The sequence below is a fragment of the Euphorbia lathyris genome, chromosome 1 (genome assembly GCF_963576675.1).
Source record: "Euphorbia lathyris chromosome 1, ddEupLath1.1, whole genome shotgun sequence".
Lineage (NCBI taxonomy): Eukaryota > Viridiplantae > Streptophyta > Magnoliopsida > Malpighiales > Euphorbiaceae > Euphorbia > Euphorbia lathyris.
In genome coordinates, this window is record NC_088910.1 from 136400683 (window position 1) to 136410460 (window position 9778).

The 9778-nt window shown below is 47.1% G+C and overlaps 28 non-coding genes across 28 annotated transcripts; all 28 read left to right on the forward strand.

Moving 5' to 3' along the window:
- Nucleotides 1-239: 239 nt before the first annotated feature.
- On the forward strand, nt 240-358 carry LOC136212465 (5S ribosomal RNA). Its single transcript, XR_010679621.1, has one exon. It is a non-coding gene; the product is annotated as a 5S ribosomal RNA (ribosomal RNA).
- Nucleotides 359-541: 183 nt separating this feature from the next.
- LOC136211475 (5S ribosomal RNA) lies at nt 542-660 on the forward strand. The gene has a single exon (XR_010678676.1). It is a non-coding gene; the product is annotated as a 5S ribosomal RNA (ribosomal RNA).
- A 259-nt stretch (nt 661-919) lies between these two features.
- Nucleotides 920-1038, forward strand: LOC136214651 (5S ribosomal RNA). Its single transcript, XR_010681730.1, has one exon. It is a non-coding gene; the product is annotated as a 5S ribosomal RNA (ribosomal RNA).
- A 182-nt stretch (nt 1039-1220) lies between these two features.
- Nucleotides 1221-1339, forward strand: LOC136214095 (5S ribosomal RNA). The gene has a single exon (XR_010681192.1). It is a non-coding gene; the product is annotated as a 5S ribosomal RNA (ribosomal RNA).
- A 260-nt stretch (nt 1340-1599) lies between these two features.
- LOC136213558 (5S ribosomal RNA) lies at nt 1600-1718 on the forward strand. Its single transcript, XR_010680662.1, has one exon. It is a non-coding gene; the product is annotated as a 5S ribosomal RNA (ribosomal RNA).
- A 259-nt stretch (nt 1719-1977) lies between these two features.
- Nucleotides 1978-2096, forward strand: LOC136213388 (5S ribosomal RNA). The gene has a single exon (XR_010680503.1). It is a non-coding gene; the product is annotated as a 5S ribosomal RNA (ribosomal RNA).
- A 259-nt stretch (nt 2097-2355) lies between these two features.
- Nucleotides 2356-2474, forward strand: LOC136211476 (5S ribosomal RNA). Its single transcript, XR_010678677.1, has one exon. It is a non-coding gene; the product is annotated as a 5S ribosomal RNA (ribosomal RNA).
- Nucleotides 2475-2733: 259 nt separating this feature from the next.
- LOC136214848 (5S ribosomal RNA) lies at nt 2734-2852 on the forward strand. Its single transcript, XR_010681915.1, has one exon. It is a non-coding gene; the product is annotated as a 5S ribosomal RNA (ribosomal RNA).
- A 183-nt stretch (nt 2853-3035) lies between these two features.
- Nucleotides 3036-3154, forward strand: LOC136212225 (5S ribosomal RNA). The gene has a single exon (XR_010679392.1). It is a non-coding gene; the product is annotated as a 5S ribosomal RNA (ribosomal RNA).
- Nucleotides 3155-3412: 258 nt separating this feature from the next.
- Nucleotides 3413-3531, forward strand: LOC136212466 (5S ribosomal RNA). Its single transcript, XR_010679622.1, has one exon. It is a non-coding gene; the product is annotated as a 5S ribosomal RNA (ribosomal RNA).
- A 183-nt stretch (nt 3532-3714) lies between these two features.
- On the forward strand, nt 3715-3833 carry LOC136211477 (5S ribosomal RNA). The gene has a single exon (XR_010678678.1). It is a non-coding gene; the product is annotated as a 5S ribosomal RNA (ribosomal RNA).
- A 259-nt stretch (nt 3834-4092) lies between these two features.
- LOC136214652 (5S ribosomal RNA) lies at nt 4093-4211 on the forward strand. The gene has a single exon (XR_010681731.1). It is a non-coding gene; the product is annotated as a 5S ribosomal RNA (ribosomal RNA).
- Nucleotides 4212-4393: 182 nt separating this feature from the next.
- On the forward strand, nt 4394-4512 carry LOC136214096 (5S ribosomal RNA). The gene has a single exon (XR_010681193.1). It is a non-coding gene; the product is annotated as a 5S ribosomal RNA (ribosomal RNA).
- A 260-nt stretch (nt 4513-4772) lies between these two features.
- On the forward strand, nt 4773-4891 carry LOC136213559 (5S ribosomal RNA). The gene has a single exon (XR_010680663.1). It is a non-coding gene; the product is annotated as a 5S ribosomal RNA (ribosomal RNA).
- Nucleotides 4892-5150: 259 nt separating this feature from the next.
- On the forward strand, nt 5151-5269 carry LOC136213389 (5S ribosomal RNA). Its single transcript, XR_010680504.1, has one exon. It is a non-coding gene; the product is annotated as a 5S ribosomal RNA (ribosomal RNA).
- A 259-nt stretch (nt 5270-5528) lies between these two features.
- Nucleotides 5529-5647, forward strand: LOC136211478 (5S ribosomal RNA). Its single transcript, XR_010678679.1, has one exon. It is a non-coding gene; the product is annotated as a 5S ribosomal RNA (ribosomal RNA).
- Nucleotides 5648-5906: 259 nt separating this feature from the next.
- LOC136214849 (5S ribosomal RNA) lies at nt 5907-6025 on the forward strand. Its single transcript, XR_010681916.1, has one exon. It is a non-coding gene; the product is annotated as a 5S ribosomal RNA (ribosomal RNA).
- A 183-nt stretch (nt 6026-6208) lies between these two features.
- LOC136212226 (5S ribosomal RNA) lies at nt 6209-6327 on the forward strand. Its single transcript, XR_010679393.1, has one exon. It is a non-coding gene; the product is annotated as a 5S ribosomal RNA (ribosomal RNA).
- A 258-nt stretch (nt 6328-6585) lies between these two features.
- On the forward strand, nt 6586-6704 carry LOC136211479 (5S ribosomal RNA). The gene has a single exon (XR_010678680.1). It is a non-coding gene; the product is annotated as a 5S ribosomal RNA (ribosomal RNA).
- A 259-nt stretch (nt 6705-6963) lies between these two features.
- On the forward strand, nt 6964-7082 carry LOC136212467 (5S ribosomal RNA). Its single transcript, XR_010679623.1, has one exon. It is a non-coding gene; the product is annotated as a 5S ribosomal RNA (ribosomal RNA).
- Nucleotides 7083-7265: 183 nt separating this feature from the next.
- On the forward strand, nt 7266-7384 carry LOC136212227 (5S ribosomal RNA). Its single transcript, XR_010679394.1, has one exon. It is a non-coding gene; the product is annotated as a 5S ribosomal RNA (ribosomal RNA).
- A 258-nt stretch (nt 7385-7642) lies between these two features.
- On the forward strand, nt 7643-7761 carry LOC136214343 (5S ribosomal RNA). Its single transcript, XR_010681434.1, has one exon. It is a non-coding gene; the product is annotated as a 5S ribosomal RNA (ribosomal RNA).
- A 183-nt stretch (nt 7762-7944) lies between these two features.
- On the forward strand, nt 7945-8063 carry LOC136212228 (5S ribosomal RNA). The gene has a single exon (XR_010679395.1). It is a non-coding gene; the product is annotated as a 5S ribosomal RNA (ribosomal RNA).
- A 259-nt stretch (nt 8064-8322) lies between these two features.
- LOC136211988 (5S ribosomal RNA) lies at nt 8323-8441 on the forward strand. Its single transcript, XR_010679168.1, has one exon. It is a non-coding gene; the product is annotated as a 5S ribosomal RNA (ribosomal RNA).
- Nucleotides 8442-8622: 181 nt separating this feature from the next.
- Nucleotides 8623-8741, forward strand: LOC136212469 (5S ribosomal RNA). Its single transcript, XR_010679624.1, has one exon. It is a non-coding gene; the product is annotated as a 5S ribosomal RNA (ribosomal RNA).
- A 183-nt stretch (nt 8742-8924) lies between these two features.
- LOC136212229 (5S ribosomal RNA) lies at nt 8925-9043 on the forward strand. The gene has a single exon (XR_010679396.1). It is a non-coding gene; the product is annotated as a 5S ribosomal RNA (ribosomal RNA).
- Nucleotides 9044-9302: 259 nt separating this feature from the next.
- LOC136211480 (5S ribosomal RNA) lies at nt 9303-9421 on the forward strand. The gene has a single exon (XR_010678681.1). It is a non-coding gene; the product is annotated as a 5S ribosomal RNA (ribosomal RNA).
- Nucleotides 9422-9602: 181 nt separating this feature from the next.
- On the forward strand, nt 9603-9721 carry LOC136212470 (5S ribosomal RNA). Its single transcript, XR_010679625.1, has one exon. It is a non-coding gene; the product is annotated as a 5S ribosomal RNA (ribosomal RNA).
- Nucleotides 9722-9778: the final 57 nt, after the last annotated feature.

The window sequence follows — 9778 nt, forward strand, 5'->3', positions numbered from 1 at the left end:
ATTTTTTAATTATTTAATTTTTTTTTCACCATGGCGTGCGAGTTTTCGAGGCGGGCCCAAACTTTTTTGCAACGTGCATTTTTTAATTATTTAATTTTTTTTTCACCATGGCGTGCACGTTTTCGAGGCGGGGGTCGGTGTTTGGGGTCCGGGGGCTTGTGCATGCACGTGAAGGATGAGCATACGAGAGAAAGGGGCGCCCAGTATGGAATATATGCTTAGTTTTTGCATGGGATGACGGGTGCGATCATACCAGCACTAATGCACCGGATCCCATCAGAACTCCGAAGTTAAACGTGTTTGGGCGAGAGTAGTACTAAGATGGGTGACCTCTTGGGAAGTCCTCGTGTTGCACCCCCAAAATTTTTTGCAACGTGCATTTTTTAATTATTTAATTTTTTTTTTCACCATGGCGTGCACGTTTTCGAGGCGGGGGTCAGTGTTTGGGGTCCGGGGGCTTGTGCATGCACGTGAAGGATGAGCATACGGGAGAAAGGGGCGCCCAGTATGGAATATATGCTTAGTTTTTGCATGGGATGACGGGTGCGATCATACCAGCACTAATGCACCGGATCCCATCAGAACTCCGAAGTTAAACGTGCTTGGGCGAGAGTAGTACTAAGATGGGTGACCTCTTGGGAAGTCCTCGTGTTGCACCCCCAAACTTTTTTGCAACGTGCATTTTTTAATTATTTAATTTTTTTTTCACCATGGCGTGCGAGTTTTCGAGGCGGGCCCAAACTTTTTTGCAACGTGCATTTTTTAATTATTTAATTTTTTTTTCACCATGGCGTGCACGTTTTCGAGGCGGGGGTCGGTGTTTGGGGTCCGGGGGCTTGTGCATGCACGTGAAGGATGAGCATACGAGAGAAAGGGGCGCCCAGTATGGAATATATGCTTAGTTTTTGCATGGGATGACGGGTGCGATCATACCAGCACTAATGCACCGGATCCTATCAGAACTCCGAAGTTAAACGTGTTTGGGCGAGAGTAGTACTAAGATGGGTGACCTCTTGGGAAGTCCTCGTGTTGCACCCCCAAACTTTTTTGCAACGTGCATTTTTTAATTATTTAATTTTTTTTTCACCATGGCGTGCACGTTTTCGAGGCGGGGGTCGGTGTTTGGGGTCCGGGGGCTTGTGCATGCACGTGAAGGATGAGCATACGAGAGAAAGGGGCGCCCAGTATGGAATATATGCTTAGTTTTTGCATGGGATGACGGGTGCGATCATACCAGCACTAATGCACCGGATCCCATCAGAACTCCGAAGTTAAACGTGCTTGGGCGAGAGTAGTACTAAGATGGGTGACCTCTTAGGAAGTCCTCGTGTTGCAACCCCAAACTTTTTTGCAACGTGCATTTTTTAATTATTTAATTTTTTTTTCACCATGGCGTGCACGTTTTCGAGGCGGGCACAAACTTTTTTGCAACGTGCATTTTTTAATTATTTAATTTTTTTTTTCACCATGGCGTGCACGTTTTCGAGGCGGGGGTCTGTGTTTGGGGTCCGGGGGCTTATGCATGCACGTGAAGGATGAGCATACGGGAGAAAGGGGCGCCCAGTATGGAATATATGCTTAGTTTTTGCATGGGATGACGGGTGCGATCATACCAGCACTAATGCACCGGATCCCATCAGAACTCCGAAGCTAAACGTGCTTGGGCGAGAGTAGTACTAAGATGGGTGACCTCTTGGGAAGTCCTCGTGTTGCCCCCCCAAACTTTTTTGCAACGTGGATTTTTTAATTATTTAATTTTTTTTTCACCATGGCGTGCACGTTTTCGAGGCGGGCCCAAACTTTTTTGCAACGTGCATTTTTTAATTATTTAATTTTTTTTTCACCATGGCGTGCACGTTTTCGAGGCGAGGGTCAGTGTTTGGGGTCTGGGGGCTTGTGCATGCACGTGAAGGATGAGCATATGGGAGAAAGGGGCGCCCAGTATGGAATATATGCTTAGTTTTTGCATGGGATGACGGGTGCGATCATACCAGCACTAATGCACCGGATCCCATCAGAACTCCGAAGTTAAACATGCTTGGGCGAGAGTAGTACTAAGATGGGTGACCTCTTGGGAAGTCCTCGTGTTGCACCCCCAAACTTTTTTGCAACGTGCATTTTTTAATTATTTAATTTTTTTTTACCATGGCGTGCACGTTTTCGAGGCGGGCCCAAACTTTTTTGCAACGTGCATTTTTTAATTATTTAATTTTTTTTTTCACAATGGCGTGCACGTTTTCGAGGCGGGGGTCAGTGTTTGGGGTCCGGGGGCTTGTGCATGCACGTGAAGGATGAGCATACGGGAGAAAGGGGCGCCCAGTAAGGAATATATGCTTAGTTTTTGCATGGGATGACGGGTGCGATCATACCAGCACTAATGCACCGGATCCCATCAGAACTCCGAAGTTAAACGTGCTTGGGCGAGAGTAGTACTAAGATGGGTGACCTCTTGGGAAGTCCTCGTGTTGCACCCCCAAACTTTTTTGCAACGTGCATTTTTTAATTATTTAATTTTTTTTTCACCATGGCGTGCGAGTTTTCGAGGCGGGCCCAAACTTTTTTGCAACGTGCATTTTTTAATTATTTAATTTTTTTTTCACCATGGCGTGCACGTTTTCGAGGCGGGGGTCGGTGTTTGGGGTCCGGGGGCTTGTGCATGCACGTGAAGGATGAGCATACGAGAGAAAGGGGCGCCCAGTATGGAATATATGCTTAGTTTTTGCATGGGATGACGGGTGCGATCATACCAGCACTAATGCACCGGATCCCATCAGAACTCCGAAGTTAAACGTGTTTGGGCGAGAGTAGTACTAAGATGGGTGACCTCTTGGGAAGTCCTCATGTTGCACCCCCCAAATTTTTTGCAACGTGCATTTTTTAATTATTTAATTTTTTTTTTCACCATGGCGTGCACGTTTTCGAGGCGGGGGTCAGTGTTTGGGGTCCGGGGGCTTGTGCATGCACGTGAAGGATGAGCATACGGGAGAAAGGGGCGCCCAGTATGGAATATATGCTTAGTTTTTGCATGGGATGACGGGTGCGATCATACCAGCACTAATGCACCGGATCCCATCAGAACTCCGAAGTCAAACGTGCTTGGGCGAGAGTAGTACTAAGATGGGTGACCTCTTGGGAAGTCCTCGTGTTGCACCCCCAAACTTTTTTGCAACGTGCATTTTTTAATTATTTAATTTTTTTTTCACCATGGCGTGCACGTTTTCGTGGCGGGCCAAACTTTTTTGCAACGTGCATTTTTTAATTATTTAATTTTTTTTTCACCATGGCGTGCACGTTTTCGAGGCGGGGGTCAGTGTTTGGGGTCCGGGGGCTTGTGCATGCACGTGAAGGATGAGCATACGGGAGAAAGGGGCGCCCAGTATGGAATATATGCTTAGTTTTTGCATGGGATGACGGGTGCGATCATACCAGCACTAATGCACCGGATCCCATCAGAACTCCGAAGTTAAACGTGTTTGGGCGAGAGTAGTACTAAGATGGGTGACCTCTTGGGAAGTCCTCGTGTTGCACCCCCAAAATTTTTTGCAACGTGCATTTTTTAATTATTTAATTTTTTTTTTCACCATGGCGTGCACGTTTTCGAGGCGGGGGTCAGTGTTTGGGGTCCGGGGGCTTGTGCATGCACGTGAAGGATGAGCATACGGGAGAAAGGGGCGCCCAGTATGGAATATATGCTTAGTTTTTGCATGGGATGACGGGTGCGATCATACCAGCACTAATGCACCGGATCCCATCAGAACTCCGAAGTTAAACGTGCTTGGGCGAGAGTAGTACTAAGATGGGTGACCTCTTGGGAAGTCCTCGTGTTGCACCCCCAAACTTTTTTGCAACGTGCATTTTTTAATTATTTAATTTTTTTTTCACCATGGCGTGCGAGTTTTCGAGGCGGGCCCAAACTTTTTTGCAACGTGCATTTTTTAATTATTTAATTTTTTTTTCACCATGGCGTGCACGTTTTCGAGGCGGGGGTCGGTGTTTGGGGTCCGGGGGCTTGTGCATGCACGTGAAGGATGAGCATACGAGAGAAAGGGGCGCCCAGTATGGAATATATGCTTAGTTTTTGCATGGGATGACGGGTGCGATCATACCAGCACTAATGCACCGGATCCTATCAGAACTCCGAAGTTAAACGTGTTTGGGCGAGAGTAGTACTAAGATGGGTGACCTCTTGGGAAGTCCTCGTGTTGCACCCCCAAACTTTTTTGCAACGTGCATTTTTTAATTATTTAATTTTTTTTTCACCATGGCGTGCACGTTTTCGAGGCGGGGGTCGGTGTTTGGGGTCCGGGGGCTTGTGCATGCACGTGAAGGATGAGCATACGAGAGAAAGGGGCGCCCAGTATGGAATATATGCTTAGTTTTTGCATGGGATGACGGGTGCGATCATACCAGCACTAATGCACCGGATCCCATCAGAACTCCGAAGTTAAACGTGCTTGGGCGAGAGTAGTACTAAGATGGGTGACCTCTTAGGAAGTCCTCGTGTTGCAACCCCAAACTTTTTTGCAACGTGCATTTTTTAATTATTTAATTTTTTTTTCACCATGGCGTGCACGTTTTCGAGGCGGGCACAAACTTTTTTGCAACGTGCATTTTTTAATTATTTAATTTTTTTTTTCACCATGGCGTGCACGTTTTCGAGGCGGGGGTCTGTGTTTGGGGTCCGGGGGCTTATGCATGCACGTGAAGGATGAGCATACGGGAGAAAGGGGCGCCCAGTATGGAATATATGCTTAGTTTTTGCATGGGATGACGGGTGCGATCATACCAGCACTAATGCACCGGATCCCATCAGAACTCCGAAGCTAAACGTGCTTGGGCGAGAGTAGTACTAAGATGGGTGACCTCTTGGGAAGTCCTCGTGTTGCCCCCCCAAACTTTTTTGCAACGTGGATTTTTTAATTATTTAATTTTTTTTTCACCATGGCGTGCACGTTTTCGAGGCGGGCCCAAACTTTTTTGCAACGTGCATTTTTTAATTATTTAATTTTTTTTTCACCATGGCGTGCACGTTTTCGAGGCGAGGGTCAGTGTTTGGGGTCTGGGGGCTTGTGCATGCACGTGAAGGATGAGCATATGGGAGAAAGGGGCGCCCAGTATGGAATATATGCTTAGTTTTTGCATGGGATGACGGGTGCGATCATACCAGCACTAATGCACCGGATCCCATCAGAACTCCGAAGTTAAACATGCTTGGGCGAGAGTAGTACTAAGATGGGTGACCTCTTGGGAAGTCCTCGTGTTGCACCCCCAAACTTTTTTGCAACGTGCATTTTTTAATTATTTAATTTTTTTTTACCATGGCGTGCACGTTTTCGAGGCGGGCCCAAACTTTTTTGCAACGTGCATTTTTTAATTATTTAATTTTTTTTTTCACAATGGCGTGCACGTTTTCGAGGCGGGGGTCAGTGTTTGGGGTCCGGGGGCTTGTGCATGCACGTGAAGGATGAGCATACGGGAGAAAGGGGCGCCCAGTAAGGAATATATGCTTAGTTTTTGCATGGGATGACGGGTGCGATCATACCAGCACTAATGCACCGGATCCCATCAGAACTCCGAAGTTAAACGTGCTTGGGCGAGAGTAGTACTAAGATGGGTGACCTCTTGGGAAGTCCTCGTGTTGCACCCCCAAACTTTTTTGCAACGTGCATTTTTTAATTATTTAATTTTTTTTTCACCATGGCGTGCGAGTTTTCGAGGCGGGCCCAAACTTTTTTGCAACGTGCATTTTTTAATTATTTAATTTTTTTTTCACCATGGCGTGCACGTTTTCGAGGCGGGGGTCGGTGTTTGGGGTCCGGGGGCTTGTGCATGCACGTGAAGGATGAGCATACGAGAGAAAGGGGCGCCCAGTATGGAATATATGCTTAGTTTTTGCATGGGATGACGGGTGCGATCATACCAGCACTAATGCACCGGATCCCATCAGAACTCCGAAGTTAAACGTGTTTGGGCGAGAGTAGTACTAAGATGGGTGACCTCTTGGGAAGTCCTCATGTTGCACCCCCCAAATTTTTTGCAACGTGCATTTTTTAATTATTTAATTTTTTTTTTCACCATGGCGTGCACGTTTTCGAGGCGGGGGTCAGTGTTTGGGGTCCGGGGGCTTGTGCATGCACGTGAAGGATGAGCATACGGGAGAAAGGGGCGCCCAGTATGGAATATATGCTTAGTTTTTGCATGGGATGACGGGTGCGATCATACCAGCACTAATGCACCGGATCCCATCAGAACTCCGAAGTCAAACGTGCTTGGGCGAGAGTAGTACTAAGATGGGTGACCTCTTGGGAAGTCCTCGTGTTGCACCCCCAAACTTTTTTGCAACGTGCATTTTTTAATTATTTAATTTTTTTTTCACCATGGCGTGCACGTTTTCGTGGCGGGCCAAACTTTTTTGCAACGTGCATTTTTTAATTATTTAATTTTTTTTTCACCATGGCGTGCACGTTTTCGAGGCGGGGGTCAGTGTTTGGGGTCCGGGGGCTTGTGCATGCACGTGAAGGATGAGCATACGGGAGAAAGGGGCGCCCAGTATGGAATATATGCTTAGTTTTTGCATGGGATGACGGGTGCGATCATACCAGCACTAATGCACCGGATCCCATCAGAACTCCGAAGTTAAACGTGCTTGGGCGAGAGTAGTACTAAGATGGGTGACCTCTTGGGAAGTCCTCGTGTTGCACCCCCAAACTTTTTTGCAACGTGCATTTTTTAATTATTTAATTTTTTTTTCACCATGGCGTGCGAGTTTTCGAGGCGGGCCCAAACTTTTTTGCAACGTGCATTTTTTAATTATTTAATTTTTTTTTCACCATGGCGTGCACGTTTTCGAGGCGGGGGTCGGTGTTTGGGGTCCGGGGGCTTGTGCATGCACGTGAAGGATGAGCATACGAGAGAAAGGGGCCCCCAGTATGGAATATATGCTTAGTTTTTGCATGGGATGACGGGTGCGATCATACCAGCACTAATGCACCGGATCCCATCAGAACTCCGAAGTTAAACGTGTTTGGGCGAGAGTAGTACTAAGATGGGTGACCTCTTGGGAAGTCCTCGTGTTGCACCCCCAAAATTTTTTGCAACGTGCATTTTTTAATTATTTAATTTTTTTTTTCACCATGGCGTGCACGTTTTCGAGGCGGGGGTCAGTGTTTGGGGTCCGGGGGCTTGTGCATGCACGTGAAGGATGAGCATACGGGAGAAAGGGGCGCCCAGTATGGAATATATGCTTAGTTTTTGCATGGGATGACGGGTGCGATCATACCAGCACTAATGCACCGGATCCCATCAGAACTCCGAAGTCAAACGTGCTTGGGCGAGAGTAGTACTAAGATGGGTGACCTCTTGGGAAGTCCTCGTGTTGCACCCCCAAACTTTTTTGCAACGTGCATTTTTTAATTATTTAATTTTTTTTTCACCATGGCGTGCACGTTTTCGTGGCGGGCCAAACTTTTTTGCAACGTGCATTTTTTAATTATTTAATTTTTTTTTCACCATGGCGTGCACGTTTTCGAGGCGGGGGTCAGTGTTTGGGGTCCGGGGGCTTGTGCATGCACGTGAAGGATGAGCATACGGGAGAAAGGGGCGCCCAGTATGGAATATATGCTTAGTTTTTGCATGGGATGACGGGTGCGATCATACCAGCACTAATGCACCGGATCCCATCAGAACTCCGAAGATAAACGTGTTTGGGCGAGAGTAGTACTAAGATGGGTGACCTCTTGGGAAGTCCTCGTGTTGCACCCCCAAACTTTTTTGCAACGTGCATTTTTTAATTATTTAATTTTTTTTTTCACCATGGCGTGCACGTTTACGAGGCGGGGGTCAGTGTTTGGGGTCCGGGGGCTTGTGCATGCACGTGAAGGATGAGCATACGGGAGAAAGGGGCGCCTAGTATGGAATATATGCTTAGTTTTTGCATGGGATGATGGGTGCGATCATACCAGCACTAATGCACCGGATCCCATCAGAACTCCGAAGTCAAACGTGCTTGGGCGAGAGTAGTACTAAGATGGGTGACCTCTTGGGAAGTCCTCGTGTTGCACCCCCAAACTTTTTTGCAACGTGCATTTTTTAATTATTTAATTTTTTTTCACCATGGCGTGCACGTTTTCGAGGCGGGCCCAAACTTTTTTGCAACGTGCATTTTTTAATTATTTAATTTTTTTTTTCACCATGGCGTGCACGTTTTCGAGGCGGGGGTCAGTGTTTGGGGTCCGGGGGCTTGTGCATGCACGTGAAGGATGAGCATACGGGAGAAAGGGGCGCCCAGTATGGAATATATGCTTAGTTTTTGCATGGGATGACGGGTGCGATCATACCAGCACTAATGCACCGGATCCCATCAGAACTCCGAAGTTAAACGTGCTTGGGCGAGTGTAGTACTAAGATGGGTGACCTCTTGGGAAGTCCTCGTGTTGCACCCCCAAACTTTTTTGCAACGTGCATTTTTTAATTATTTAATTTTTTTTCACCATGGCGTGCACGTTTTCGAGGCGGGGGTCAGTGTTTGGGGTCCGGGGGCTTGTGCATGCACGTGAAGGATGAGCATACGGGAGAAAGGGGCGCCCAGTATGGAATATATGCTTAGTTTTTGCATGGGATGACGGGTGCGATCATACCAGCACTAATGCACCGGATCCCATCAGAACTCCGAAGTTAAACGTGTTTGGGCGAGAGTAGTACTAAGATGGGTGACCTCTTGGGAAGTCCTCGTGTTGCACCCCCAAACTTTTTTGCAACGTGCATTTTTTAATTATTTAATTTTTTTTTTCACCATGGCGTGCACGTTTACGAGGCGGGGGTCAGTGTTTGGGGTCCGGGGGCTTGTGCATGCACGTGAAGGATGAGCATACGGGAGAAAGGGGCGCCTAGTATGGAATATATGCTTAGTTTTTGCATGGGATGATGGGTGCGATCATACCAGCACTAATGCACCGGATCCCATCAGAACTCCGAAGTCAAACGTGCTTGGGCGAGAGTAGTACTAAGATGGGTGACCTCTTGGGAAGTCCTCGTGTTGCACCCCCAAACTTTTTTGCAACGTGCATTTTTTAATTATTTAATTTTTTTTCACCATGGCGTGCACGTTTTCGAGGCGGGCCCAAACTTTTTTGCAACGTGCATTTTTTAATTATTTAATTTTTTTTTTCACCATGGCGTGCACGTTTTCGAGGCGGGGGTCAGTGTTTGGGGTCCGGGGGCTTGTGCATGCACGTGAAGGATGAGCATACGGGAGAAAGGGGCGCCCAGTATGGAATATATGCTTAGTTTTTGCATGGGATGACGGGTGCGATCATACCAGCACTAATGCACCGGATCCCATCAGAACTCCGAAGTTAAACGTGCTTGGGCGAGAGTAGTACTAAGATGGGTGACCTCTTGGGAAGTCCTCGTGTTGCACCCCCAAACTTTTTTGCAACGTGCATTTTTTAATTATTTAATTTTTTTTCACCATGGCGTGCACGTTTTCGAGGCGGGGGTCAGTGTTTGGGGTCCGGGGGCTTGTGCATGCACGTGAAGGATGAGCATACGGGAGAAAGGGGCGCCCAGTATGGAATATATGCTTAGTTTTTGCATGGGATGACGGGTGCGATCATACCAGCACTAATGCACCGGATCCCATCAGAACTCCGAAGTTAAACGTGTTTGGGCGAGAGTAGTACTAAGATGGGTGACCTCTTGGGAAGTCCTCGTGTTGCACCCCCAAACTTTTTTGCAACGTGTATTTTTTAATTATTTAATTTTTTTTTTCACCATGGCG